At 31.2% G+C, this 27,829-nt stretch overlaps 1 protein-coding gene and 1 long non-coding RNA gene across 4 annotated transcripts in view; one reads left to right on the forward strand and one right to left on the reverse strand.

The window, feature by feature from the left end:
- The window catches only part of LOC143071300 (semaphorin-1A-like), a 120,686-nt gene that overhangs the window by 40,486 nt on the left and 52,371 nt on the right, over positions 1 to 27,829 (reverse strand). The window contains exons 7-8 of the mRNA XM_076245525.1: positions 26,930 to 26,987; positions 10,141 to 10,251 (exon numbers count right to left, since the gene is read on the reverse strand). The gene's annotated coding sequence lies outside the window, so the exon portion shown is untranslated. The remainder of the gene's footprint in view (positions 1 to 10,140; positions 10,252 to 26,929; positions 26,988 to 27,829) is intronic.
- LOC143071302 (uncharacterized) lies at positions 41 to 27,768 on the forward strand. Of its 3 annotated transcripts, none has more exons than XR_012976855.1 (3): positions 41 to 402; positions 23,407 to 23,538; positions 27,582 to 27,768. It is a non-coding gene; the product is annotated as an uncharacterized LOC143071302 (long non-coding RNA). The 3 variants fall into 3 exon arrangements; XR_012976857.1 differs by having other exon boundaries at positions 47 to 402; positions 27,643 to 27,768; XR_012976856.1 differs by lacking the exon at positions 41 to 402 and adding an exon at positions 15,886 to 15,971.

Here is a 27,829-nt window from a genome sequence, read left to right on the forward strand (position 1 = left end):
AATTAACAGATATATGTATATGGAATAGTTATTGATTATCAAAGTACCTATCTAAGGGAGTTTTCAAAGTTTCTGAAAGCTAGTTCAATACAAAAAAGAAGATGTGGTGCGATCCATCCTAGTTACAATTTGTAAAAGTATATCCTTATAGGTCAACACTGAGCTCTGGCTCACATCGAACAGCAATCTATAAAGGGCCATAAAAGTGACTAGAATAAAACCATTCAAACAGGAAAACCAACTGTCTAACCACTGAACATCAGGTTCCATAATATTATGTATCAAGTTTGAAAACTACCTTGACCAAAAACTTTAGTCTGTTACAGGATAGAAGGCAGGATACACTGACAGACTCTCAGACTGGAAAACATAATACCATTTACAATCTTATGCAGAGGCGGGGTAATTAAATTTCATGTTTATACATTTATTTAAAAATTTTCTTAAACTAATACATAGGGTGTTTCTAATTGATTTTAACCAATTAATGCATATAAAATATGTTTTTGTCTGATATTTTGGCGTCACTGCTCACAACATGTAAATTATCATAAATTAGTGACAGGATAACACTTAGTATATTTTTATAATTTTGTATAATTTTAACCAAGACATGTGTTTTCTTACTGTGGCGATAGAAAATGAACTGAATAACTTTTTCATAAAGGATATAAAAAAAACCTACAATAGTACACATCATAAAGTTTTGATATTAACATCACTATAAACACGAGTCTATGAACCATATATAGACATTTTATTTCTTTACACATTTATAGTTGTTTTCGTTTGGTATGACACATCTTCATTGCTAGTCCACCTACTACTATTGGTGTTCGACACACAAAATACATGGAAAAATCACATCTAATAAATTTAACATTGATATCCTTGGTACAAAGTTGTTAGTATTCACAATCAAGACACATGAATTCAAAATAGAAAGTCGTGGGGATTTATATATATATCATTTTTCAAAGTCTACTTAATATTTTGAAATGATATGCAAGCACATGAATGGAATCTTAAATTGGATTACATCAAAGTTCTTGTACCAATGATTTATTTGTTTTGTGGTCTACTAACCTTAACCCTTGACCTGAAATTCACCAAAACTTAACTTTATCCACAATTTCATGCAATGAAAACTGTTTTTTTTTTTTTTTTTTTATCTTTAAGATAATTTCAGAAGATTAAAAGTTAAAACTCCTCCAAATAGTAGAACTCATCAATTATAAATATCTCCCTTTCAGCCATACTCTTTACAACTCTCTCCTCTCCTCCTTTTGTTACCGTAAGTTTTATTTAATTTACTTTTTTATTAATTTCCTCACCTTTGCTTCTTCATCAAAACCTCACTTTCTTCTAAATATTTTTAAATTATCTCCCATTATCACTTTTCCTTATCTTTTACTTATCTCCCTTGATCAAAATTAATACTGCATATTTCTACAAAAGATATTTTTTATCAACTGGAAAATGGTTCAGTCCAGACAAAAATGCCAAACAAAATGAAATTTTTCAAATTAATTTTTCAAACGTTGCTTATCATGCATAATCAACACTTCATTAGAAACAAAGTAAAACAATCTAGTTTGGAGGAAAGAGGCAATAGCAAATGCAATGTGTAATTAGTTTCAAGGTACTGGTATATTGAAAAAAAAATCAATGTCCAAGCATTATTATGGCTTATGTCAAGGGAAAATCTCTTCAGATTATTTTGATTGTAACATTTCAGATTGACTATCAATGCACTTTACAAAATGAAAGCAGTGGGTTAGAAGTAATTGTTTCTTCAATAATTAATCAAATCAAAGAAAATCACTCTGAAAAATAATTCCAATTAAGAAAGCACTTGAAAACAAATGTTTGTAAAAACATAATTCTATTTAACAATATTATCGGCAAGAAATATATAACTAAAGAATTGATCCAAGTTTATGAAAAAAAGAAGATATTAGACCTATGTTTTAATTAACTTACAAGAAATACATACTGGGGATATGAGTCTATGATATCAATAAAGTTTTAAGACTATATTAACTGAAATCACTGTCAAGTGGGAGTTTAACGCCTTCTGCAAAAACAGTTAAAATCACTGCTTTCTTAGCAAAGCCTCCACCTCCCCAGTGAAGCTACATATATGGTGAGTACATAGACATTTTTAAAAGTCCAGCTCGTGACGTAGACTTGGTGGTTATATTAAAAAGTTAAATGAAAAAAACTTGAACACAAGTGAGATGTCCTATCACAACTTTTTGTTAATATTAAAAAATTAAATGAAAAAAATTTGCACCCAAGTGGAATGTCCTATCACAATATTGATCAGGGAGTTTTCTTTCCCTTTGTGTGTGTGTGCTGAAATGATCGGTATAAAATTAGTATAATTTAGGACATCCATCATACTTAAAAGAAAGAAATATCAAAGATAACAGCTAACACACTTGTTTATATAACATAAACAAAGTTTGTTTAATTTATTATTTCATAATCATTTTTATTATTTATACATGTTCAAGCAAAAAAAATGACAAAAACTTCAGTACTTGAAAACATGCCCCTTTGACAAGTTGCATATTATTTTCAACAGAATATTCTTTATACACCCTGTTTTTATCTATGGAGTGTCAAAAATATCTTGTAAATGATCAGAAAAAGCTTTGATAATAAAAATATACTTTATCTTTTTGTCTCTGCAAAGAAAATAGAAAGTTTATGTAGTGATGGCCTTGTGTCCATGTTTTTATGTCCAGAGCAATGACCACTGGCTATTTGACAAGTGGACATAACACATTAAATACAGGTGTCAGATGTTTATAAGTATATACTGTGGATATTGATATGTTTGGTTATTACTATTATCAAACTGGTTCATAATGTTTTATAACTGTAATAATGGCCGTATTAATTGTTTGTTGATCCTAAAAAGGGATTCAATCCATTTTCAGAATTAAAGTAAACAATTAATGTTTGTCCAAAGGGGATAATAGAATCTATATTCCAGACCATGAAGAAAGATAATACATAGTTTATGTCTGGTTCAAATGTCAAGAGTAGGAGGCTTTTTACTTTCTGGGAATAAAAAAAAACATTATAGATAGGCTTTGGATTGTCTTAAAATAGCTTTGATATATTGTCTATTTACAGCAGTAAAACGTTAATGACCTATTGAGGTGAATAAGTGCCAGGTAATTCCTATCATAGAATCATGGGTAAAGGGTCTTAAGTTGAAGAATTGATATATTTGTTCAAAATATTTCATCTAGTAAAAATACTAGTGTCGGGAAGGAACTGTTTACCCTAGTATTTTGCAGACTTGAGTATTTTCTCTATTGGTCTGTTTGGGTATGACTGATTTTTTTTTATTTCTGCATATGTATCTTGTCCCTATTTTAAGTTTTAAAACTGCATGATCATAGATTCAGTGTTAAATGAACCTTGAAAGGACAGTAACTATTCAGGAGGTAAAACATGCATGATGTTATCTATATTCAAGCAAAAAACTTGATGACACCTGTAAACTGAAAATTGTTTCAAACCATTATTTGAAAAGACAGTTTGTACCCCAATTAATAAGTTTAAATGAAAACAGAGTTTTTAGAGAATCACAATCTAAATTACAATAGCATTATTCTTATATATGCAACATTTCTTGAAATCACAATAATAAATGCATGCAAAAGTTTATGAATCTACAGTATTTTCATTACAAAAATATTTTAGCAAAGACAAATTTTGCAATATCAGCTGAAAATCTATCTCAAAGAACTATGAAGTGGTCCATGAGAAATTAATCACATAAAAGGTACAGAAACTGATCTGTATTGGACAATTCTCTTATTTACTTTGATAAACTGGATGTAATTTACAAGATGATGGTCTGTCTGTACAACAAAAAGAGAAGATCATGGCCTGTTTACACAACAAAAAGAAACTTGTTTTCTATCAATTATTTCTGTTTAATTTAATCAGTGTAATCTTACCAGTGTTTAGACTGAACAAAAGAGATATGTGACCAGAATTTGATGTAAAAGCTAATTTTATTTGTGTTGGGATGAGTAGTTTGTGTTTAGTCTGGAGTTGATGGATCTTTTTTAATAAAGGGATTTATTATTTTTCATGCAATCTAAAACCCACGATACTGTAACAAGAGAGATGTCAAGTTTTAGGCTATTATTATTATTTAAGAGAAACGCCTGCAAATTCATCTATGAAATAAAACATTTTGTTTTCTAAAGAGAACACTTGCATATGCAAACATAATAACAGGACTGTTCCATGTTAAATTAAGTTCAATTTCAAAGAAAATTTAAACCTTGTATCTTGAAGGGGAGGGGGAGGATGTAACTTCCATGTTTTTGTGTACTAGTATGTGAAATTAAAACGTCCTCTGAGTATCATTGCCTGCTTTTACCTTTTTGGTTGGGTAAATCTAGAACCAATACCTTTATATGTATGTATTAGTCCCACAATGAAAGCACATTTCAATGAAATTAGCCAATTTGGTACACAGAAATATTTTCATATTCATAAAATTTTTAACGTCATAATCAATGACGATTGTTCTGACATGTTTGGTTTTTCTGTAGACTGCAGTATACCGTAAAAGTTGGATACTAAAACTGATATAGTATCGGGGGACAGTGCCCTGGAATTGTGGGTAATCTAAGCTGTTTGTATTACTACAATGTATTAACAGTTTCCGTTTTTGCTGGGTTTTTTTTTTACCATTTCTTCAACCTGGATATTCATTCAAAACATTTTTTCTTCTAGCATATGGTTTTAGTAGTGAGAATTAATATACCATAATAATTACTACTGTCAAGTGGTGGGGAACAATGACAGACAAGACAAATTATAACATTATGGATTCCAACTCATTTTAAAATTTCTGACATATTTCTGGTCCCAAGTTATAACTATATAGGATCCCAGGTGCCCTAGTTATTTACTTCTGATGTGGTTTAGAACATCACGATGCACTTAGACATATATCTGTATATCAAATCCAACAAGCTGAACCCTTCCTTTAATTGAAATACCCTTCTTACCCAAACCCATTACCAGACAATTATATGACAATTAGTAGATCATTATGTAAGAAATAACATTGTGGTAGAAACAGTCTTGCAAGACTGAATTTTGTGGACAAAAATATACCATTGACAAGTAATAATTATCCAGTAAGTACCTTGTCATACTGTGGTAATGTTCTTATAAAGCCATTCAACTGATATAGATAATTAAATACATTTACGTAGGTAATAAATCAGGGATCAACATTCAAAATGACCACTGGCTAGATGTAAAACTGGACATTATCTATGTGGTTGTATGTTGTTTTTTATTGTTATCTTAATTAGGTCAGATCAAAGGAATTGGCCATAGTGGACATCAAATACAAGCAATAATACAATGTTTTAAGTAAACTAATTGTGACAATACAAAGGACACCTCTTGATATCTTGATGGCTATTTAAGATAAGAAATAAATAATAAATAAACAATTTTTCGACCAATTAAAAGCTTTCTAAATCCCTTTAAAGGGTATTATCTCCCTTGTATTGTATAATGTATGAGATTGATCTTTAATTTATTTCCAATAAAGTTAATATAATTTTCAAATAGAACACTGTTGAATGAAGGCGAACAATCAAAGTTCAAAAATTCTTAAGAGGGGTGAGGTGACTTGTGGTTAATTTGATTAAATTTCAAAAGTTGTGGCTATTTAGTTCATGTTCAAATTAAAATGTTCCTTGGTGCTATTTCTTTTGAACCTATAGAAAAGATTGATTGTTTTCTTTATCTTTTAATTCATCTTTAATGAATCTAACATTTAAAATAGGGCATCAAGAATCATAATCCCTACCACATATCACTGATTAAAGTCACCATAATATTTTCTGTAAAAAGAGCTTTTGATAAGGCTAGGCAAAGCCATTCATATTATGTGTGGAAAAGGCTAAACCTGTGACCATTTAAGACAATTTGATTTTACAATAATAAAGAAAAATTAAAAAAAGTTCCATACAGGAATCGAAATTATTTTAACTCAATTTGTATTGTATTATAACTATTTTTTAAAATTTTCAATGGAAACAAACATTTTCTTCACTTCTTCTCAAGAAATGTTGAAAAAAAATATCAACCAAAAAACTTCCATACCCTCCAGAAGACAAAAGGTTAGTGTCTTATTCCTGTCCTTCAAAAAAGGTTAATATTCTTCTGTCAGAAGAATGTGTATTACCTGCTCAACAGAACCTATATCTTTTTTGATAATTTAAATTTTTATGATCATTTTTAAGACCTAATTAACAAATTTTCTAAATTCCTCTGATATTCAAACACAAATAAACACTTGTGATTTACAAAGAAATGCTATAAAAATACCAAGTATAATGAAGATGCTCCATTATCATACAAAAACACTACTTGAAAGTTAAATTCTTTTAAGACAGATTCAGTACTTGTATATTATATAACCTAGAGTAAATTCCACAGTTTACATGTTCAATGACTGTTGAGAAATACTTAAATTGTTGTAAGCATAATGTTCCCACTTTTTTTCCATTTTTTAATTTCATTGAAATTTTAAAAGTTATGAGCTTTTGTTGTTATTGTAATTATGATTTATGCATTTCCTTTGAAGTTGGCAGAAGAATTTTTTTTATTCATTCTGCAATTGATTAAAATTTGGATGGTTGCTTTTGACTGAGATACTCTTGTCTGTCTGAACCTCCTAGGTGAGATAGTTTCAGTGATTTCCAACCCCCTGGGTTGGACTTCAAACAAATAGCTTGTTTTTATAGTAGTTTCCAACCCCTGGATAAGACAGCATGCATACATTGTTTTCAGTAAATTTTCACCCCTGTGTCTGATAGCATATGAACATCTTATCTTTTTCAGAGAACTTTAAATTATTTTGAATCTTTTCAAATTGCAAGAATCATCCAACTCATGTATGCATGACTTGGAATCCTGACATCCTCAAATAGGATGTCTAATTATCTCCCACTCAGGAGAAACATCCTCAGATAATACCTCCTATCATTTATAACTTAGTTAAACATCCTCCAAGACTAGCAATCTTATCCTTCAAATTCTTCCTTCTCTAACTGCATATTCTGATCCAGCTGCTTTTTTTAACACACATAATTCATATGTGATGTAAAATTTGAAAAACAAGAATGTGTCCCCAGTACACGGATGCTCCTTCTGCACTATAATTTTCTATGTTTGATGGAGCGTGAAAATGGGGTAAAATCTCTTATTTGGCATTAAAATTAGAAAGATCATAATATAGGCAACATGTGTACTATGTTTCAAGTTGATTGAACTTTACCAAAAACTGACAGATGGATGCACAGACCAGAAAACATAATGTTCATAAATGGAGCATAAAAATCAGACTCCTTATATTTCACATTAAGCAGTACTAAAGGTTAGGGTGAATATATTTTATGAAAGAATATAAACTAACAGAACCTTTACAAGGTCTGCTTAACTTTTGTTGTTGTGTTGCTGCCTCTAGAAGTTTACCATGTCTCTATCTGCTGTCTGCTACAATTATTTTAGAATAAATTAGGCTGTTGATTTTCTCTTTAAATAGTTTCACAATTTGTTATACATGGGCCTTTTAAAGCTTACTTTTACAGTAAGAGTTTTGCTCTGTGTTGAAGGTTGTATAGTAAACTGTTTATATCCTTGTCCTTTGGCTTTTGTGGGTAGAAATGCATTTTTTCCCATTGGCAATCATTCAACATTTCCATTTTGCTTATATCTATATTTTCATATTTGTTAGACTCATAACAATTCAAAGGAAGTAGTTGATTCCTTTCTGAAACCAAAATTAGTTTGTAACATTTGGTACCATTTAGAAAAAGAACTGTATCAGATAATTTTATTTTCACATCCGCAGAATGAGTTTTAAAAAGTTTTTTCATCATACTCCTGACCCGACCTATTTTTTGAGAATCCACTTTTTCTATGTTTCCTTTTCCTCTTCCGCTCATTGTGAAAATAGTAATATAAATGAATGGACTTATTTAAAGTACTAAAGGATATCCTCTCATTGAGTCAAGTATACCCACTTTCCTAAAACAATTGTTACAAACGGACCCAAACTTTATATTCATCATTTTCCTTGAAATATGAGATTAATTATATTATAAACGTATGATTTGAGGATTATTGCAATTTCATTTCCGTGTAAGTTTTGGAAATGTTTAATGTTTTATAAGACGCATATCATGTTATACAGGGGTGTTGCATCACTCCTACTTTATTACTCTTCATTAAAATTGTCACGTGATTTTTACATGATGTACATGTCACATCTAAAGTCTTATCTTAAAAAGAATAATGTGTAAATACATGTAGAGATATCCTGTGTGGTCAGATAATGCACAATTGCCCATGCAAGATTTGTCACGGAAAATTTTGCAATTAGCATCAACAAGTTGCACATTATATTGTGGTAACTATCCCCCCACTCTTTCAAAATACCTCGAAACTGAAGTCTGCGTGGTAAATCTGAAAATCATTTACACTACAATCCACTAATTTTTTTAAATGTCCATGAAATAAATGAAAACTATAAAAAAATAACTTTAATACCTTTTCCAAATGAATCACCTATGAAAAAAGGGGGAAATAGTATATAACAACAGAAATTTGTTCTATGGCAGATGTGATAATGATAAAGCCTCAAAATAAATGGTTATAGTATTATATCATTGGAAACAAAGTGGTCCTGAATTTACAATATAATTCAGGAACCTGTTATTCACATTTTGTTGTTGGTTGCTGTCTATCATATTTGTTTTTGATTAACTGACTTGTACATAAATGAAGAAGTTCAGTGGCAGATCCAGAACTTTTCATAAGGGGGGCCCGCTGACTGACAGAAAGAGGGGGGGGGGGGTGTGCTCCAGTACTGCTTCAGTGATTCCCTATATATACAACCAAATTTTCCCATGAAAGGCCCCTCAGGCCCCTGGATCACCTTAGATCATGCAGTTGGTTTTCTCTTTTGAATTGCTTTACATTTTGTCATGTTGGGTCCTTCTTTAGCTCACTTTGAAGGCTGTACTGTGATCTATAGCTAAAAACGATGTGCTAGAGTGAATGGTCAATAATGATCTCACTGCACTTCATAAGCATATATGTTTTGAGTGGCAAATAAATGTGTTTTCACTGTTTCAAAGGGGTTCTCTAACCATTAGAAGAAATGACTTTTTGGGTGTATTATTCAGTTTTTTTCCAATGAGGATTTTTCTTTCTTTAAAGATTCCCTTCTAATTGCCAAGTTCTTTAATTTTTGAAATCTATCTAGGTATTGCAATTCAATAAAAAAAAAATGCATTCCAGAAGTTATCTCCCCCCCCCTTTTTTTTTAAAGTGGTTTCCTCCCATACATCCTTAAGATACTTAAGAAACTTTCTTTGTACAAAATTAACTTTTTATTTCTTTGTATAAAATCGTTTTTTGATGTTTTCTATTGCAGTAGCTCATTCATTATACATGTACGTCAATTCTGGTTAATAAAATACATTGGTTAATATATGATGCATGTAAAAGCGAAAAAAACAGTAAGTACATTAATATCCGTAATATTATTTCCTCCAAGATACGATATTCTGACCATCAACCTATAAAACATGCCTATACAAGTACTCCACCTGCAGATACAAAACAAATATGTAAAGAAGCACTTCAAGATAATGTGTTTTACCCATAAACTCAAGTCCTTAATATTTACTTAATATTATTTACATTGTGGTTATCTGCAAATATGGTTGTGTATCTATTTGTCGATAATTTTCTACCTGATATTAACAAAAGGTCATATTTAAAGATTACAAAGGGTTACAATTACTTGCAAATGAAACAGGTTAATAACAAATAGTAGCAGAACTCATTGCAATAATGAAGCGGATGTTCTTGTTTCCCCACTACAACAACATCTAATTGATTTAAGCTAACTGTGAAGCAATTAAGCTTTGTTCTCTGAGAGAGTTCTTATTACCCCTATTTTAAATGACGTAATTGATTTTGCCTGATAAATATTCTGGGACCTGACAGGATCAGTCAATTACGGACAATTTACAGTAATTATGACATCACTACTTGTTTACTTACGATTCTCCTGAAAAGTCGTATTGTTGTACCATCATTTACCAAGTTCTATCAACGTAATAACTTGTTTACTTCTTATTAAATCCAATTACCACATCGTACTTGTTATGCAATCTGGAAAAGATAAAAAAAACATCTTAAGAAAATGTGTCGCTACTTATATACTTAACTGTATAGCTCTTATACAGACAAATCGTGTGATAACTAGAACAAATATACAATAATATGATCATATCACACAATTTGTGACATTTAAAAACATTTGTTTTGACAATATATATTTTACCCTATAAATTCATATAAAATTTCTATTGAGATTCAAAAATATCAATTTTCAATGAAACAGAAATAACTCTATTAAAATATTCCTAGGAAAAAGGATTTAATCATTTAAACAGACATTTTCTTTAGTGAGTGACACCAGGCTTTTGGTTTTCTTGTTTGAATTGTTTCACATTTCATCTTATAAGTCTTATATAACTTACTATACAGTATACAGTATGGATTTTGCTCATTATTGAAGGTCATACAGTAACCTTTTATTACATACATCTACATCCTTTGGTCTATATAGGTTACAGGTTTCATTGACAATCATACCACATTTCCTTAGGGTGCAATCAACAGTTTTTTCTATGACTTCATATTTTGAGGGACCATGCATAAGTGACCCTTAGTGGTGGACTGATTAATAAAGATACTTGTATAAAACTGGGCATAGGACATTTGAGCGAAAAAGAAAAAAGCACATAGGGTCATTTGAGCGCCGACTTCATAGGACATTTGAGCGCCGGGATATTAACCTTACCTGAGTTTTCAGACAGGACATTTGAGCGAAATTTTCCCTGATAATTTTACACGAATTAAGATTTTTTTTTAAAAGTAAGAAAAAAAAGTAAGATTTAGTTATAAATATTTTTTCCCGTCTATAGAGATCAAATGCTGTAGGTTTCACTTAGGCCAAGCCTGGTGGCGAAAAATCCAGAAAGTTGGACTTAGTCAACAATACAAAGAGCTTGATTCAGACATTAGTAAATGGCTTAAAGGGATTTTTGGGATAGCCTTTTTAGCTCCAGACGAAGTAGCCGACTGTTTCGTAGAAGATTTTATGGCCGTTGTACCTAACGACAAGCCTTGTATAGAATTTGCAGATTACCTGACTGATACTTATATAACAGATGAATCGTTATTTCCCCCTCATCTCTGGGCCGAAGTTCCATCCTCGTTAAAACGTACTAACAATGGGCCCGAATCATTTCATGCCCATTATAACGAGCAGTTCTATCACAGCCATCCATCAATTTATATTTTCCTTGACACTATTATCAAATTGCAATCTGTGACTTACATAAAAGGAACAGAATCTCCGGGATTTGCATTCGAAATACTGCCAGCAGGAAATTACGAGGGATTTTTATGTCAGAAGCCTGGGATATAAGTTCCAAGCCCGAACAGACTTGTAAATAATGCCGTTGCCGAGTTTTATGTTTTATGACAGTGCTTTGTTTTTAGTGCTTTGTTTACAATTAAAAGATGTTTTAATCTTTTTGTTGGTAAACTCCTGTTTTATGACTGTGCTTTGTTTTTAGTGCTTTGTTTTTTACAATTAAAATATGTTTTAATCTTTTTGTTGGTAAACTCCTCATTTAATGAACTATATTCGTGGTGTGATTGCCAATAAGACAATTCTCTATCCAAGACTTGTTTTCGCTCAAATGTCCTACGCTTATTCTTATTTTCGCTCAAATGTCCTAAAATTTAGGCGCTCAAATGTCCTATACTTTGGCGCTCAAACGTCCTTTTTTTTTCGCTCAAATGTCCTGTCAATGCGCTCAAATGTCCATTGCCGATAAAACTAGATATCACTGGAAACAGAATGTTCTCTAGTTTATAATGGAATAAAAAAAAAGTGTACTTTTAATAGTATAAAAAAGTTTTATCCAGAGAAAATGGTAAAAACATTGCCTTATTTGAACTTAAAAAAAATGAAATCAGGTCATGTGCACACCCATTATACAAGACATTATACATGCACATTTTACATAATCAAAACTATGAATTTCATAGATTTTTACCTTGTCTTTCAAAAAAATTCATGCTTCGCCTGCTCCGAAAAGAGCTACAGTGGCTGCAAATAAGTTTTCAATTTTCACTGCCAAATAAACAGGATGTTTACAGTGTTGTCTCCCCTCAAAACATGTATATTTAATCTAATTTTTTAAATAATTTTAATCATTCAACCTGTTTTAATTGAAGTTAATTAACATATTTTTACAACCAAATACAAAAAACATGATACTTTTTCACCAATTATGTTGATAAAAAGGGACTTCCCTCCATGTCTATTTTTAGGCGGGGAATAACCCCTAGTTTTTTTATACGAAACTGTTTATAGCACCCTTAACCCCTTCACCCCAAATCCCACCTGTAGTGAAGATGGTGACCACCATTCTTTATGGCATGTATGACCTTCCATACTTTTTTAGAACTGCCCTGGCTGAACTTTCTTTGATAGCAGGGACCTAAGATATGTTTAAATCCATATAGGGTCAACTTAGGAATCTAAGAATCCCAAATTTATTAATGAAGAAGCGTATATTTACATGAATTTTAAAATCAAAACTGAGATTGAGACACTTAACAATGAAATAAAAGTACATTCAAGGATTTGTATAGTAAATTCTTGGTACATCCAATATTTGGATTAGGATTGACGTAACACAAAGACCAGTCAAAACACCATATCAATAATGTCTCACAAAACTTGATCAATCCCAGTAATTCTTCAATTTCAACAAGCAAAATTTTAACAGATTGGTGCGTTTGACTTCAGCATAATTTCAACCAATCGTTTACCACACAACATTGAAATCTTGAATTGTGTCAGAACAAAAATATATAATGTAAAGTGTTGATTAATGTCTACAGTGTTACAATCTGGCTACTGTATAATTCTGTTTCTATCAATCACTACAATTTGAATCAACACTTTCTACTCCTGAAAAATGACAACTAGCTTTTAAACCTGTTAGTCTAAATCAATGTCTATCTAAAATAATAATTGTTTTGTTATTACAGTAAATGAAACATAAAATGATAATTCCAGATGATTTTTTCATAAATACTGATTTATAAAAGAAATAAGACAACTTTTGTTTGTAATCTATGAAAATAAAACAATTACTGCTATGAAGAAATTATTGGCAAAAGTACTCCTAATTCATCACATCTTTAGTGCATTCTAATATTATTTTACATGTGAAAGACTACATGTAGATAATGAATGTGTATGTGACTCAAGTCAATGAACCTTGATCAGCCCATTTTTACCTGAATAACCAATACCTGAAAAACCTTCAACAAACACTAGAAGAAATAAGACCAAACCAGTATTCAGTGTGATTTTGTCCTATTATTGCCTTCTTTTTGCCCTTTACCTATGTAGATACAGGAATTTGAAAAAAGGGTCCCACAACTAGATAAAGTTTGAATTGGAACCAGTAAAAAAGTCTGGATTATAAACAATAAATGTAGCTTCTCAAGGGTAGAGGGGTAGGCAGCAACCAAATAACAAAGAAATCAACAAACGACATCTCAATTCATTCATTTTCACTGAACTAGTACACATTTTTATTTAGGGGCCAGCTGAGGCACACCTTCGGGTGAAGGATTTTCTTGCTACATTGAAGACCAATCGGTGGCCTTTGACTGTTATCTGCTGTTTGGTCAGGTTGTTGTCTCTTTGACATTACTGACATATTCCCCATTTCATCTTATATCCAGGATTTATAAAAAATCCTTGTTAATACATGTATAACTAACCAAAAAAGATGCAGATAGTTCCAGATAGAATTGTAGCAATTAGGACTATCAAAATATAGAAACATGAATTCACACAAAACTTAATCTCCTTTCATTTTGATATCACAAGATTAAAATATCTGGTGAAATAAAACATAACTGCATTGAATACAGTTACATTAATTGCTCTTATGTATATATATCTCAACTGCCTTTGTAAATTTGACTCTAAACATTTTTGAGACACTTCGACCTTATCATATGATCACTTTCAAAGTTCTTCAAATTTTACAACAACCTGTCTTCAAATTTCCTTTGACAACAGGCAAGTGTGCTACTTAATTATTGAAAAGGTTGAGTTCTAGCTCTAGTATAGTAGGAGTACACCTGGACTCCTGGTACTATATATATGTATCTGATTACAACTGGTATTCATTATCTTATTTCAAGTTCTTAACTAATTTAGATGAAAGATTTCTTTTGAAAAGTTTGTTTGATTGTTCGTTTGTTAGAGTTCCAACATCAGATTCAACAGCATCTTTTTATTTCATGGAAGTAGCCAAGGAGTTCCAGCTGAGAACCATCAACCTTAGATAGAATAATTGGCAAAATTATAGACGAGCACACATTAACACCTACGCTTACGTAGTTCAGACTCACAACCTTAGAGATTACAGGCAAGGGGTCTCAAAAGATTAACACCTAGACCTAAAATCTACAGAGACCCTCACATGACAAGCACACATTATTTCTAGTTTAGTTCAGACTCACAACCTTAGGGGTTAGAGGCAAAGGGTCTCAAAAGATTAACACCTAGACCTAATATCTACAGAGACCCTCACATGACAAGCACACATTATTTCTAGTTTAGTTCCGACTCACAACCTTAGGGGTTAGAGGCAAAGGGTCTCAAAAGATTAACACCTAGACCTAATATCTACAGAGACCCTCACATGACAAGCACACATTATTTCTAGTTTAGTTCCGACTCACAACCTTAGGGGTTAGAGGCAAAGGGTCTCAAAAGATTAACACCTAGACCTAATATCTACAAAGACCCTCATTGTAATCAGAACACATACCTGATATCTATTTCAACATTCACAGCATGTTTTAGAGAACATATAACCTCCATTCAAGATGTATAGTTCAGGAAGACAAATTCATGAGACAAAATGATGTGCATAAAAAGTGCATACATTAAACAGTTGAAGTTGTCTGAGGTCAACTAACTTTAATTGATAGGGTTAAAATTAAGTGTTTAAAGTACAGTTATGTAATTTATCAACTTAACATTTAACAATAACATGTGAACATTGTCAATTTCTCAAATTTTAATGCTATTTTCACATTTTTCAGATCAGTGTGAGAAATATATTTCTCATTGCTAGAGAAAACCTCTTTTCCTATGAATTGATTGGTCAAAATTTAATTAGGACATCAAATTTTATTGATTTTTTTAGAAGTGTTTCCACCAACATATATATCTTGTGTATTACAACTCATTTCTTCCTTCTCCAGAGATATATATTGATATATATTGATAATTTAAAAAAACTCGGCAAGCCTCACATTTCTAACTTTATCAAGTGGAGAAATATTGCTACACACTTGATGCAGTGGTGGAATCTATATTGTATAACATGCATTAAACAAAATCTAAATCCATTAACATTGATCTCATTTCCACAGATATCTGATTATGTAACATTGAGAGATGCTGTGTGCAAGCTGCCATTACTTTAGATCTTCCTTGCTAATCTTCATTCAAATTACTAATTTATAATGGATTGTTGCATCACTGCATATAAAGATTACCAATTTTCTCCTTCTTCGGAAGCAGTGTTTATAAATAACATGCAGCTTCGACAAAGTATTAAGTATTAGTTTGACTTCATTGCAAATCAATATTTAAGCATTGTCCATTTCTATAACAAGACAAAGCTATCATCTTTGAATTTTTCACAACTAGAGAGCGATGTTAAAAATTGATGTATAGACAATCCTTGTTTCTGAGCTTCTGAGGGAGTTCGGTAAGTTCAATCTGTAGGTGTTAAGTCATTGGAACTAGAATCCTGAAATCAGTCAATATAATACAGACTATTGACATTCTTTACAATGCATCATTCAAATTACAACATCAGATTACATGCAGAATAAATGAACATGTTAAAATATTTATATGTTCAAAAAAGTAGTCAGGTCTATTTAATTCTATTATTTGCTGTTAAAAAAATATGTTCTAAGACAAGAGGCTGTCACAACGACAGCAAACCGGATTTATTTACATTTATTTGTGTCCTGGCAATATCACAATAACCATTACTGATGAATGGTGAAAGTGAAAATCATCAATATCAAATTTGACCTCCATTTTGTCATCAGTATCAGCATTTTGAAATAATAATATTTGAAAAGCTTAGATTGAATGGTTCACGAGTAAATGCAACAACGTGAATGGAAACGCCATTTTACGATCTTTCAAGAACCATAACTCCTGAACAGTAAAAGTCAAAATCGTCATTATGGAACTTGACCTCTATTTTGTCATCAGTAACAACATATTAAAATTTCAAAAGCTTTGGTTGAATGGTTCATGAGAAAATGCACCGACACGACGGGAAACACCATTTTTCAATCTTTCAAGAACCATAACTCCTGAACGGTAAAAGTCAAAATCGTCATTATTGAACTTGACCTCCATTTTGTCATCAGTAACAGCATATTAAAATTTCGGAAGCTTTGCTAGAACAGTTCATGCATAAATGCACGGACACGACTGGAAACTCCATTTTTCAATCTTTCAAGAACCATAACTCCTGAACGGTTAAAGTCAAAATCGTCATTATTGAACTTGACCTTCATTCTGTCATCAGTAACAACATATTAAAATTTGGGAAGCTTTAGTAGAACAGTTCATGAGTATATGTACGGACACGACTGAAAACTCCATTTTTCAATCTTTCAAGAACCATAACTCCTGAACGGTAAAAGTCAAAATCGTCATTATTGAACTTGACCTTCGTATAGTTGTCAGTAATAACATATTAAAATTTTAAAAGCTTTGGTTGAACGGTTCATGAGTTAATGCACGGACAACATTTGATTGCCGCCTTTCAAGAACCATAACTCCTGAACGGTAAAAGTCAAAATCGCCATTATTGAACTTGACCTTCGTATAGTTGTCAGTAATAACATATTAAAATTTTAAAAGCTTTGGTTGAACGGTTCATGAGTTAATGCATGGACAACATTTGATTGCCGCCTTTCAAGAACCATAACTCCTGAACGGTAAAAGTCAAAATCGCCATTATTGAACTTGACCTTCGTATAGTTGTCAGTAATAACATATTAAAATTTTAAAAGCTTTGGTTGAACGGTTCATGAGTTAATGCACGGACAACATTTGATTGCCGCCCGCCCGCCCGGCCGCCCGCCGTACATCCCCAAATCAATAACCGACATTTTTGTCACAAAAATCCGGTTAAAAATCAAAATTGCACTTTTGGAACTTTTAATCTTAATCTTTGAGAAAATAAAAAGTACAACAAAAATACTGAACTCCAAGATAATTTCAAAAAGGGGAAGTATAAAAAAAACCCTGACAAAATCAAACTAAAGCCTACACTAAGAATTACCAGAACCAATGGAAAACAATGTTTCTTACTTGGTACAGGCATTTTCAGATAAAAAAAAAAAATGGTGAGTACACAAGATAAAATCATTTAACAGGAGTAAAATTGAATAACAAAATAACAATAGACCATTATCAGACTAAAAATAAAATCAAAATAATAATTTTCAAGGAAATTGTTTGTACAGTTGTGATTTTTTTATAATATAAACAGGAAATAAGCCTACATGTCTCTGTAAAATGTCATTAATTAAGTTTCTGACCACATTAACGCCTTAGTAACCTCAATATAGCACAACCACTGTAAGAGTGAGTGGAGGTTGGAAATGGAAAAAAAAGGAAAATTAACACTTTTAAGCATTTCAAGGTCAAAATTTATTTATTTAAAATAATAAGACACTCCTGGAAATTTAAAATCAGACTCAGTTACATTGCAATGCCAAATAAGGTAAACAAGGTAAGGTAAAGGACTTTTTAAATAATTTAATTGGAATAAATATCAGAGTTGTACTGCAATTATAATAGGGCCTTTTCATAATATAGTTAGTACAGACTAGCAACAGCTGACCCTCCCAGAGTTCAACACCTTTTTTTTAATAGTATTAGTATTGCATATTTTTGGTTTTCTGTGTAGTTTTTTGTGAAAAATGGTGAACTTATGAACTTATTCATCTTTTTTCATTTAGCGAAGGTTTTGGATATAAATAAATGAGGATAATGAGACAACAAACCAATAAAAAAAAAAAACATGTTAAAAGACATCTAAAGGCCATTTTTAGGGTTTCTATTGTCCCTTTGGTATCTTGTTAATTTTTTTTTTATATTAATCAATGGACAGAAAATTAAATCAGAATATGTGAATCTCAGGAGAAATCATGGCCTTGTATTATTAAACAGATACCTGTCATGTCTGGTATTAAATTTCTGTACCAAACAGAAAATATGACATGCTTTGAAACTCCTAATCAATCCTACTTTTCTCAGTTAAATCATCACACGGGGGGGTCTCTTCCTATATAAAGGTATATACATATGTGCCGCTGGAATGGGTCCCTTTTTTGATCCATCAAATATATGAATGGGGGGCAATTTTACCGAGGAAATATATCAATAGGTAGTAATTGACCGATTGTGATATATCAATGGGTCATAAATATATGAATGGGTTATGATTTCGCTGTGAAATATATGTATAGGTAGGGATTTCACAATTATTCAATATATGAATGGGGGGTGTTTTTTAAATCCCAGCTGCACAACTGTACCCAAAATCCCATGTTGAGACCCCCCCGTGAATCATCAAGTCTGGGAAAGGAAGGTTAAGTTGTCTGGAATCTGTAATTGATTTACCATAGCCCCACTCATATGGACAATATCTATAAACAATCTTAAATCAAGTTTTCCAATCCAGCAAATTTCAATTTCATGTTCTATTCCAAGATATTTCTTAATGTGGTGAAAGTCTATAAAAGCCCTTTATCGTTTGTACTTTAGTGATAAAAAATGTTGCAGATGTGAGTCATACTTTTTATTTCAAAATTTGTACCAAGTGATTTGAGTTGTTCCATATACAATTCTGTTTCATGTATTATTGTCAATTAAGGAACCAAAAAATCACTAGCGACAATATGAGATTATAGAAAATGCATGATTATGACAATTTGATGAATTAACAAGAGGAACATGCAACTCATAAATTAAAAGCAAATAAAAGCTTAACCAAACAGATTTTTTCTATAAATTATAGGCTAAAGATACAAAAGGAACTATAAAAACAACTTGCAACTTCATGCGGCAAGTCAAAAGGAGACCAATACCATGGTAAAAATTCTATAGAAAAGGCAACAACAGTCTACTTTAAAACACTTCATAGAATACTTAAACTGCATGAGCAAGTGACCATCTCAGATCTCACAAAGAAACTTACAACCAAGTTTGATCTTAAGTATACTGAATTGTCAATGAAGTAAGTTTCATTGTAAAACCAACTCCAGGTGCCAAGGCAGGGTATGCCAAAAAAAAAATAAATCAAGAATTATGTCTACTTTTTTAAACCTTGCTCCTTTGAAGGTAAAACAATCAATGAAGTACAACAAGGTAGAAGGTACTTAACACCCCCCTCCCCCTCCAAAAAAAAAGTACAAATATAGAAATCAAAGGTAAAGGGTAAGGCAGCAACCATTTGATTTTCGGGGGGGGGGGGGGGGGGGGGGGCTATGGTTTTTTTTTTGGAAAAAAAAGTTTGTTTCCAGTTTTTGGAGAAAAAAATAATTTGTTTTTGATTCTGAGAAAAAATTTTTTTTGTTTCACCCTCAGCTGCCACTATATGTAATGCTAAAATTGAAAGAAAAAAATTGTTTTCGACTTGTCGCGAAAAAAATAGAATGGCGAAAAAAAAAATTTGTCCAGAAAAAAACCATAGCCCCCCCCAGAAAATCAAATGGTTGCTGCCTAACAAAGCTGATGATTATAAATACCATTCAGCTTCCTTAATCTTCAATCAATTCTGACTTTTATAAAATTGAATAAAATTAAATAATGTACCTTTACTTTAGAAACAAATCAGTTGGTGTTTTATCAGTAACAAAAATGTGTAAATCATTATTTTTGTGACAGCCTTGTTATGCAATAAAATCCTAGTTAAACATTTGCATAAGCTTAAAATCTAACAATTTTCTCCCTTTCCCTGTTAAATATGATTACTTGTAACTATCTGTCATTCTGGTACTACTTCTGATGAAGAAAATTAATCATTCTTCACAAATTCAATTTATTTCGAAATATTTCCAATTCAAAGATTACAGCCAGACTTATTAATTTAAGGGCTCCCTTCTGCCCAGTTTAACCTTTCAGAAGATAAAGTCACTTACTAAACAGAACAGATTACTAAATGTTAATTTGCCTGATTGGCACTCACTTGTATCAATATAATAGAAATTTACTTAATTGGATGCTTTTAACAATCATTATGTATTTTAAACCCTGCTTGTTCAATTTAATAATGTCAACCAAATTTACTAGTAATGAATATGTACTGCTATTATTATTTAATTTTCCTTTAGAGTAGTGACTTCATTTATGGCGACTCTAGCCTATAATTAGTGTCACGTTTGGACAAAAGGGCTGGAGTGTCAGCTCGTCAGTTTATACTAGGTCTGATTTTCAAGGCATAATGGATTTCATAACACTGTAGGAAATGTTCATAAATGTCCATCATAGACCTTGAAAGAAAGATTGACTTTAATTTCAACACTCCCTATAAAGTGTGAAATTTCATGAATGAAAAATAAAAAATCAAGGATGTTTATACTTATAATACGCATTTCATTAAGTAGAAATATAAGAATAACAAGTTAGTAGTAAATTGAAAGAAGAGATTTCCAGGACTATATTTCAAGGCGTTTACCAAAACACTATTGAATATAGTGCAACTGTTTCACCTTACAAATGTATTTTGTCTGGCTCAACTATGTTTCTCAAGGTATCCTTTTCTTCTGTTTTTGCTTTTGTCTTTGTCTCCTCTATATGACAGTTTTATAATGCAAAAAATATATAAAAGTGTCCAGTTCCATCTACTGCCAAAAACTGAACTTAATTTTTTGTTTGTATTAAGTATTGTAAGAAGTCATTGTGTTTGAAAAAAAAAACCAACACTTTACACTAATTAAAATGAGGTATAAGGCCTGGGAAAATGTTCTACAGTAACCAAAAGACATAAAGACGACAATGTTCATTCAGTCCTCAACATGATACACTGCAGTTGTCTATAGATGTAAAGCTTTATATCATCCTAATGAGTTATTTTCTATAAGAAGAAATGTTTTGAAAGGCCCTGTGATCCTGTACTAATACTCTGTGTTCATATGTTTATTTATTTTTTTTTATACTTAAAAAGATTCTGATTTATTATATTGGGGTACTATTTTAGAACACAATATTGGATTTATGATAAACAATCCTCCTGTATGCTAAAGTATAAGATCCAAGAAAATCAAGATGAAGTCATATAAACCAAACAAGAAATACATGTACACCCTACAATCATCAATGCACTAAATATTGCTTATACTTTCTAAGAAACAGACTTAAGCAAGATAATTAAGCATTGACTAACGAACCATGAAAATGAGGTCAAGGTCAGATGAACCATGCCAGGCAGACATGTACAGCTTACAATTATTTCATACAACAAATATAGTTGACCTATTGCTTACAGTTTAAGAAAAACAGACCAGAACACAAAAAATTAACACTGAGCAATGAACCGTGAAAATGAGAACAAGGTCAAATAAAACCTGTGAGACTTGCATGTACTTGCATATTATAAAATATTTCCATACACTAAATATAGTTGGACCTTAGTTGCATATAGTATTAGAAAATTAGAATATTTGTGTTTCTATACCTTTATCTAGTTCTTTTACTTATTTATAAACTCTGAATCTACAGAAAAGAAGATTATCTCAGACAATATGTGCAAAATGTGTTGTATAAATGACCCTTGTCTAACGTCCTGTTTGGATGAAGTCAAAAGTGGGGAGCTTGGTACATAAAATTTGAAGTCCATAATAAAGACCTCACTAAATTTGTATCAAAAGCACTTTACAATGTCTATTGTACCTGTTCCATTTCACATAATATCTTTCTTTTCTTCTGTAGGATAGCAAATGGTTTAAATATAAGCCTGTTGAAACTAAATTTGCATGCACGTTTTTCACTAAAAAGGCAAAAATCTTTGTATCAGACCATACTGTCTGCAAGAAAAGTTAAATGCAAGAGTCTTTTTGTGTTCAGATTTGTTGTATCATGTCACATGAGTATAGAAATGATAAAAAAAAAGACACAAATTTTTATTTCTTATAGCCTCAATATGCATTTTTTAATGTAAATATGTGGCATGTAAAAATTGAACAACACAAACCTAACTAAAAACCAATCATTTTGTCATGCAGGTAATACACAACAGCCTGGGTGGATTTTGCTTTTTCCACCAGCCCACCGTGGACAGCTGACCCGTGCCCTGTGACTCCAGCTATGATCTCTTTTTTTGTAAAAATATTGATTACAAATGCTTATCTACTTTTTTCAATTGATTGTACTTGCAAGTCTTTTGATTAAACAAAGAAATAACATGCCCACTCCTATGGGTGGGCAGAGTGGACAAGCTAGAAATTTTGCCCACCCGATGCTTACTCCCACTGTGGAAGGGTGGACAAATCAAAATCCACCTGAACTGTAGTGTAGCTTTTTATACAGTATGGGTTTTGCTCATTGTTGAAGGATGACAGTGCCATTCGAGTCATTCCCAATCGTTTGGTTTCAAGTGAATAGTTCTCTCATTGGCAATCCAGTTACCATATCTACTTATATTTATGACTACAGGTGCTCCAAAAGTGTATGCAATTTTTATCCACAAGTGACAATATGTTGTATTTCCTATAGCCAACAATTGTATGTTTTAGCTTGGTTAAATGATTTTACTCCCTACATTTCTAAAAGAAAACGCATACCTAATATATTTGCCAACAAATTATATTTTTACTTAAGCTCTGTCTGTTCAATGAAAGATACAAATTTGTGCAAATAAATATCTGATAATTGGAACTGTAATAACAGGACCAGCACAGCTAGCACCAGTAATTCAAAAGTAAAGGTTTCTTATCATTGCAGAAATAATGAAGATTTACACATCAGGCAAATTGTGTTTATTTGATTAATGGAGAAATTAATTCTTCTATAGAAAGCAAATAAACCACCATCAAAATGTGTCACTGATTCTACTGAAAACTTGATAGGAATTTATCAAACACGACTTTCTATTTCTGGTTAATTAGTGTCCCAGCTGCTGTGACAATCATATGACTGGACTGCAGGGTGACAAAAAGGACATATAAGAGCCGGGAAAACTAATGGTCAAGAGTTGTAAGTTTGTGACATATAAGAACAGTGACAGCATAGCAGGAAAGGTAATTTATTATAACCAAGAGCAGAAATTTACAGCGGAAAATTTGACCAATATATCGAAATATATATATATATATATATACACCGGTATATTATATGGATGCTATATAAAATGTTTAATATGAATTTAAGTCTCAATGATTTTATAAAAAGTTGTACCTTTAAAACTCCAATCCATTGACAATGACCCAAACTGCAAACCTCTTTTTAGAATTAAGTAACAAGATTATGATCAATAAAAATTATAATTTTGCTGTATAATGCTTGAGATATGATGCAAGTTATAAATTAAATTGTTTTTTAATACTAGTTTAATATAAATAGTACTGAACAATTTCATCATTTATTCTTAAATTTGCTTCAACAATTGAGGGCTATTATTTTGCTCTGTATTATATAACTCAAGACTGTATGCTAAAACACATCGTCTACTTTGTTTCATTCAACTCCCAGACACTTCAATGACCCTTCGTTTCTTACCCAGGAATTTTTCTCATCCCATATCAAACAAGCATTTCCTTTTATAAATGAGCCTCTCTCACCTTAATTTGTCCGACTCTGACCAATTAAGATCATATCACATCTAATCATTATTTCTGAAGCAGTAGGTGGTAGATAATTATAGTAACATATGGTCTATTTTTAGAACAAATTTGGATTATTAATTCAAAAAGATGAATTAAAACTTCTTAAATTTACAAAATGTCTGAAGCTAGTATTATCTGATACTATATATGGTAACATATTAATAATACTTCATGAATTAGAATAAAAAACAAATCGGCTTGAATCATTTTTAACAACTTTAAGAAACAAACTTCAGGCAAATAGAAACGCTGGTTAAAATATTATTAATTCTAATCTAATCGTCTTATATACTAAACTGTCTAATCATGGTCTCATTATAAGCAGACAACCTAAAGGCGTAGAAACTAAAAGTGGCCCATATTATAAAAAATTTGTAAGGGTTCCGCGGAACCCAGTGTCTCGCCTATTTTTGCTGTAAATCTCAGGCTCAACAACAATGAGAAAAAAAATCAATAAAATATTCCTTTTGTTACTATTATATGATTGTAAGAAAATCTAAGTCCATTTAAAAGTAAATTACAGAAAAAACAGAGTAATCTTTTTACAAACTTTACTTCTGGATACAATCTTATGATCATAAATAAGCTTTTGTCCAAGTTTGGTACAAACCCAGGATAGTTTAAGAAGGTTATTAAAATTTTAAAAACTTTAACCACAGAGTGAATGTAATGGTTCCCTGCAGAAAAACTAAGTCCATTTAAAAGTAAAATATGGAAAAAATGGATTTATTTATTTACAAAATTTACTTCTGGATACTATCTTATGATCATAAACAAGCTTCTGTCCAAGTTTGGTACAAACCCAGGATAGTTTAAGAAAGTTATTAAAACTCTAAAAACTTTAACCACAGAGTGAATGTAATGGTTCCCCGCAGAAAAACTAAGTCCATTTATAAGTAAAATACAGAAAAAATGAAATTTTGTTTTTACAAAATTTACTTCTGGATATCATCTTATGATCATAAACAAGCTTCTGTCCAAGTTTGGTACAAACCCAGGATAGTTGGAGAAAGTTATTAAAATTCTAAAAACTTTAACCACAGAGTGAATGTTCTGTTTCCCCGCAGAAAAAACTAAGTCCATTTATAGTAAAATATGGAAAAAATGGAATTTTATTTTTACAAAATTTACTTCTGGATACTATCTTATGATCATAAACAAGCTTCTGTCAAAGTTTGGTAGAAATCCAGTACAGTTTAAGAAAGTTATTAAATTTTCAAAAACTTTAACCACAGAGTGAATATTTGTTGACGCCGCCGACGACGCCGACGCCGACGGAATGTAGGATCGCTTAGTCTCGCTTTTTCGACTAAAGTCGAAGGCTCGACAATTAGTTTTTTCTAAACAAAAAACATTGTAAATCTATAAGACCATATCATTTTTGAGTCATAAACTTCATAAAACATTAATATATACTGTATCATATTGACAACATTGAATACGTTGTCTATGGTTCCTCGATTGAGTCATTCAATTTCTACATGTAACACGATGCATTTGTAATGATTCTTAATACACAATAATTTTTATATTTTAAATTTTTGATTAATGCATTTAGATCAAATTTGAGATTTTAACTTTTAATAGATAAAAGACAAGTGATCATGGTTAAATGAACCATTTAAAATCCTCCTTCTCGATTCTAATTTGTCAAATCTGATGGATTATTTTACATATATGATGACAATTATTTGAAGTTTATGTTGGTTTGAAATAGTTTTTATAAAATTACATGTATTTTCTTTTTCACAAATAACTTATCTTTTCATCAGAATCTTCTGACTCTTGACCTGAGATGATTCTTCTGTTGAACTATTGATGTCATATAACTATCACTTTTCCATGGTTGCGTTAGATTTTTTCACTTATGACGTCAGAACCTTCTGTGAAGGCCAGTAATTGCGGCAAATAGAGATAAGACGTATTATCCTGATTATCAGGGAATATATAGTACTTGTATCTTATTGCACAAGACTGATCTTTATCATTTGGAGAAAGAAGTCAGATTGTACCGTAGACTCGATTATATCAAATATGAAAAGAAATCAGTACAGGTTTACTGGGGGTCTTTTCAGAAAAATCGTACGACAAAAATTGATCGCAAGTTATACTGAAATGTTCATGACTTCTCAGTATTTTTTCTCGTAAGATTTTTTGTGAAATCAGAAGTCGATGTGCTGGGGTGCCATTTGTTTATTAGTTACGATCATTTCCAGCTTTTTTATGTAATGTTTTAGTACAATCCACAACACATAATTTTATTTTAGTGTGATTGCATGATTTCTTTAAAAGGAATATTACAGTTTACATACTAAGATAAAATTACAAGTATCATAGCATAGGCTATGGTGCTTGAATAGATTTTTGTAAAGAACATTTTCTTTACTTAAGTTAGTAATAGCAATATGTCCGAAATTAAGTACAAGACCGCTTTATGTGGAGATTGTTATTGAAAAATTGCTTTTTCAGCTATAATTCTTTTAATTGACTTTCTTTTGTGTCAAACATTTAAAAAATCATATCCATTTGAAAATCAGTTGCTAAGTATCAAATTTCAGAAAATGAAATGCAGTTCCATTTTTTAACATTCTGTACCATGTCGTTTATTTAAAATCTTTTCATGTCATATTTGATTTTTCAATGTTATATTTTTTAAAGGAACAGTTCAAATAATTTATCTATGTTCAGAATTTTAACACACATTATTTACTTAACAATATTTAAGTCCTCATATGCTTTTATGTAAGTTTACTTAGGTGTTCTTACAAGGACAAAAAGACTAAATATTTAAAATATTTTTACATACTTTAATACAAAAAGTGACACACTTCATCTTTTGGTACAATACATTCACTCCTTCTGATCTGAAAAAAAAAAATCCTTTTATTATACATTTCACAATGTGGTCATGTATTGCGATACGTTATTTACACTTGAGTTCACATGTCAGCTTCAAGTAGCGAGACAACACACCACAATACCCACTGCGGGGGAACAATATCTCATTCAAATCCTATAAAAAACAAAATTAAAGGCTGGAAACCTTCATTATAATATACCCTTGGTATTAAAACATACCAGTAGGAGGGTATTGAAGATTTCATTTTACGATGGGAATCTTATTCTTCTATTTAATTTCTGGACATCAATCTTTGTCGTCTCTCTGACCCTGAAGAATCAAAGTTTTAAGAAGTCATTATTAACTACTTCTGAGGTGATAAAACATCGCAGTCTTATACCCCAAACATTGGTTAACTATACACACATAGAAAACATTACAGCCTTATACCCCAAGCATCGGTTCACTATACACACATAGAAATAATAAACTTTGAGGTGATAAAACATCACAGCAATATACCCCAAGCTTCGGTTCACTATACCCATACGTAAATAATAAACTTTGGCAAGTAAAACTTCAAAAGAAAGTATTATAACTGTTCTTTTCATCATTTCAGTTTACATAACACACAGAACCATGAAGGAATAAGAATTAATGATAATTATTTCAATCTTCAGGAAGATGTGACCCTCATAGCAAGACACAAAACAGAAATGGAGTCTCACAGTTAATGACACTGATTTTTTTCCATTGTTTAATACCCTGATCATGACAGCAAATAAATAGTCAATTATTTTGTACAAGATTTGAATTCCAGCAAAATCTTTTAGCAAACATTGAATTCCCTTGAATCATCTATTGTTG

This window comes from Mytilus galloprovincialis, chromosome 4 (genome assembly GCF_965363235.1).
Source record: "Mytilus galloprovincialis chromosome 4, xbMytGall1.hap1.1, whole genome shotgun sequence".
In the NCBI taxonomy this organism is placed as follows: Eukaryota; Metazoa; Mollusca; class Bivalvia; order Mytilida; family Mytilidae; genus Mytilus; species Mytilus galloprovincialis.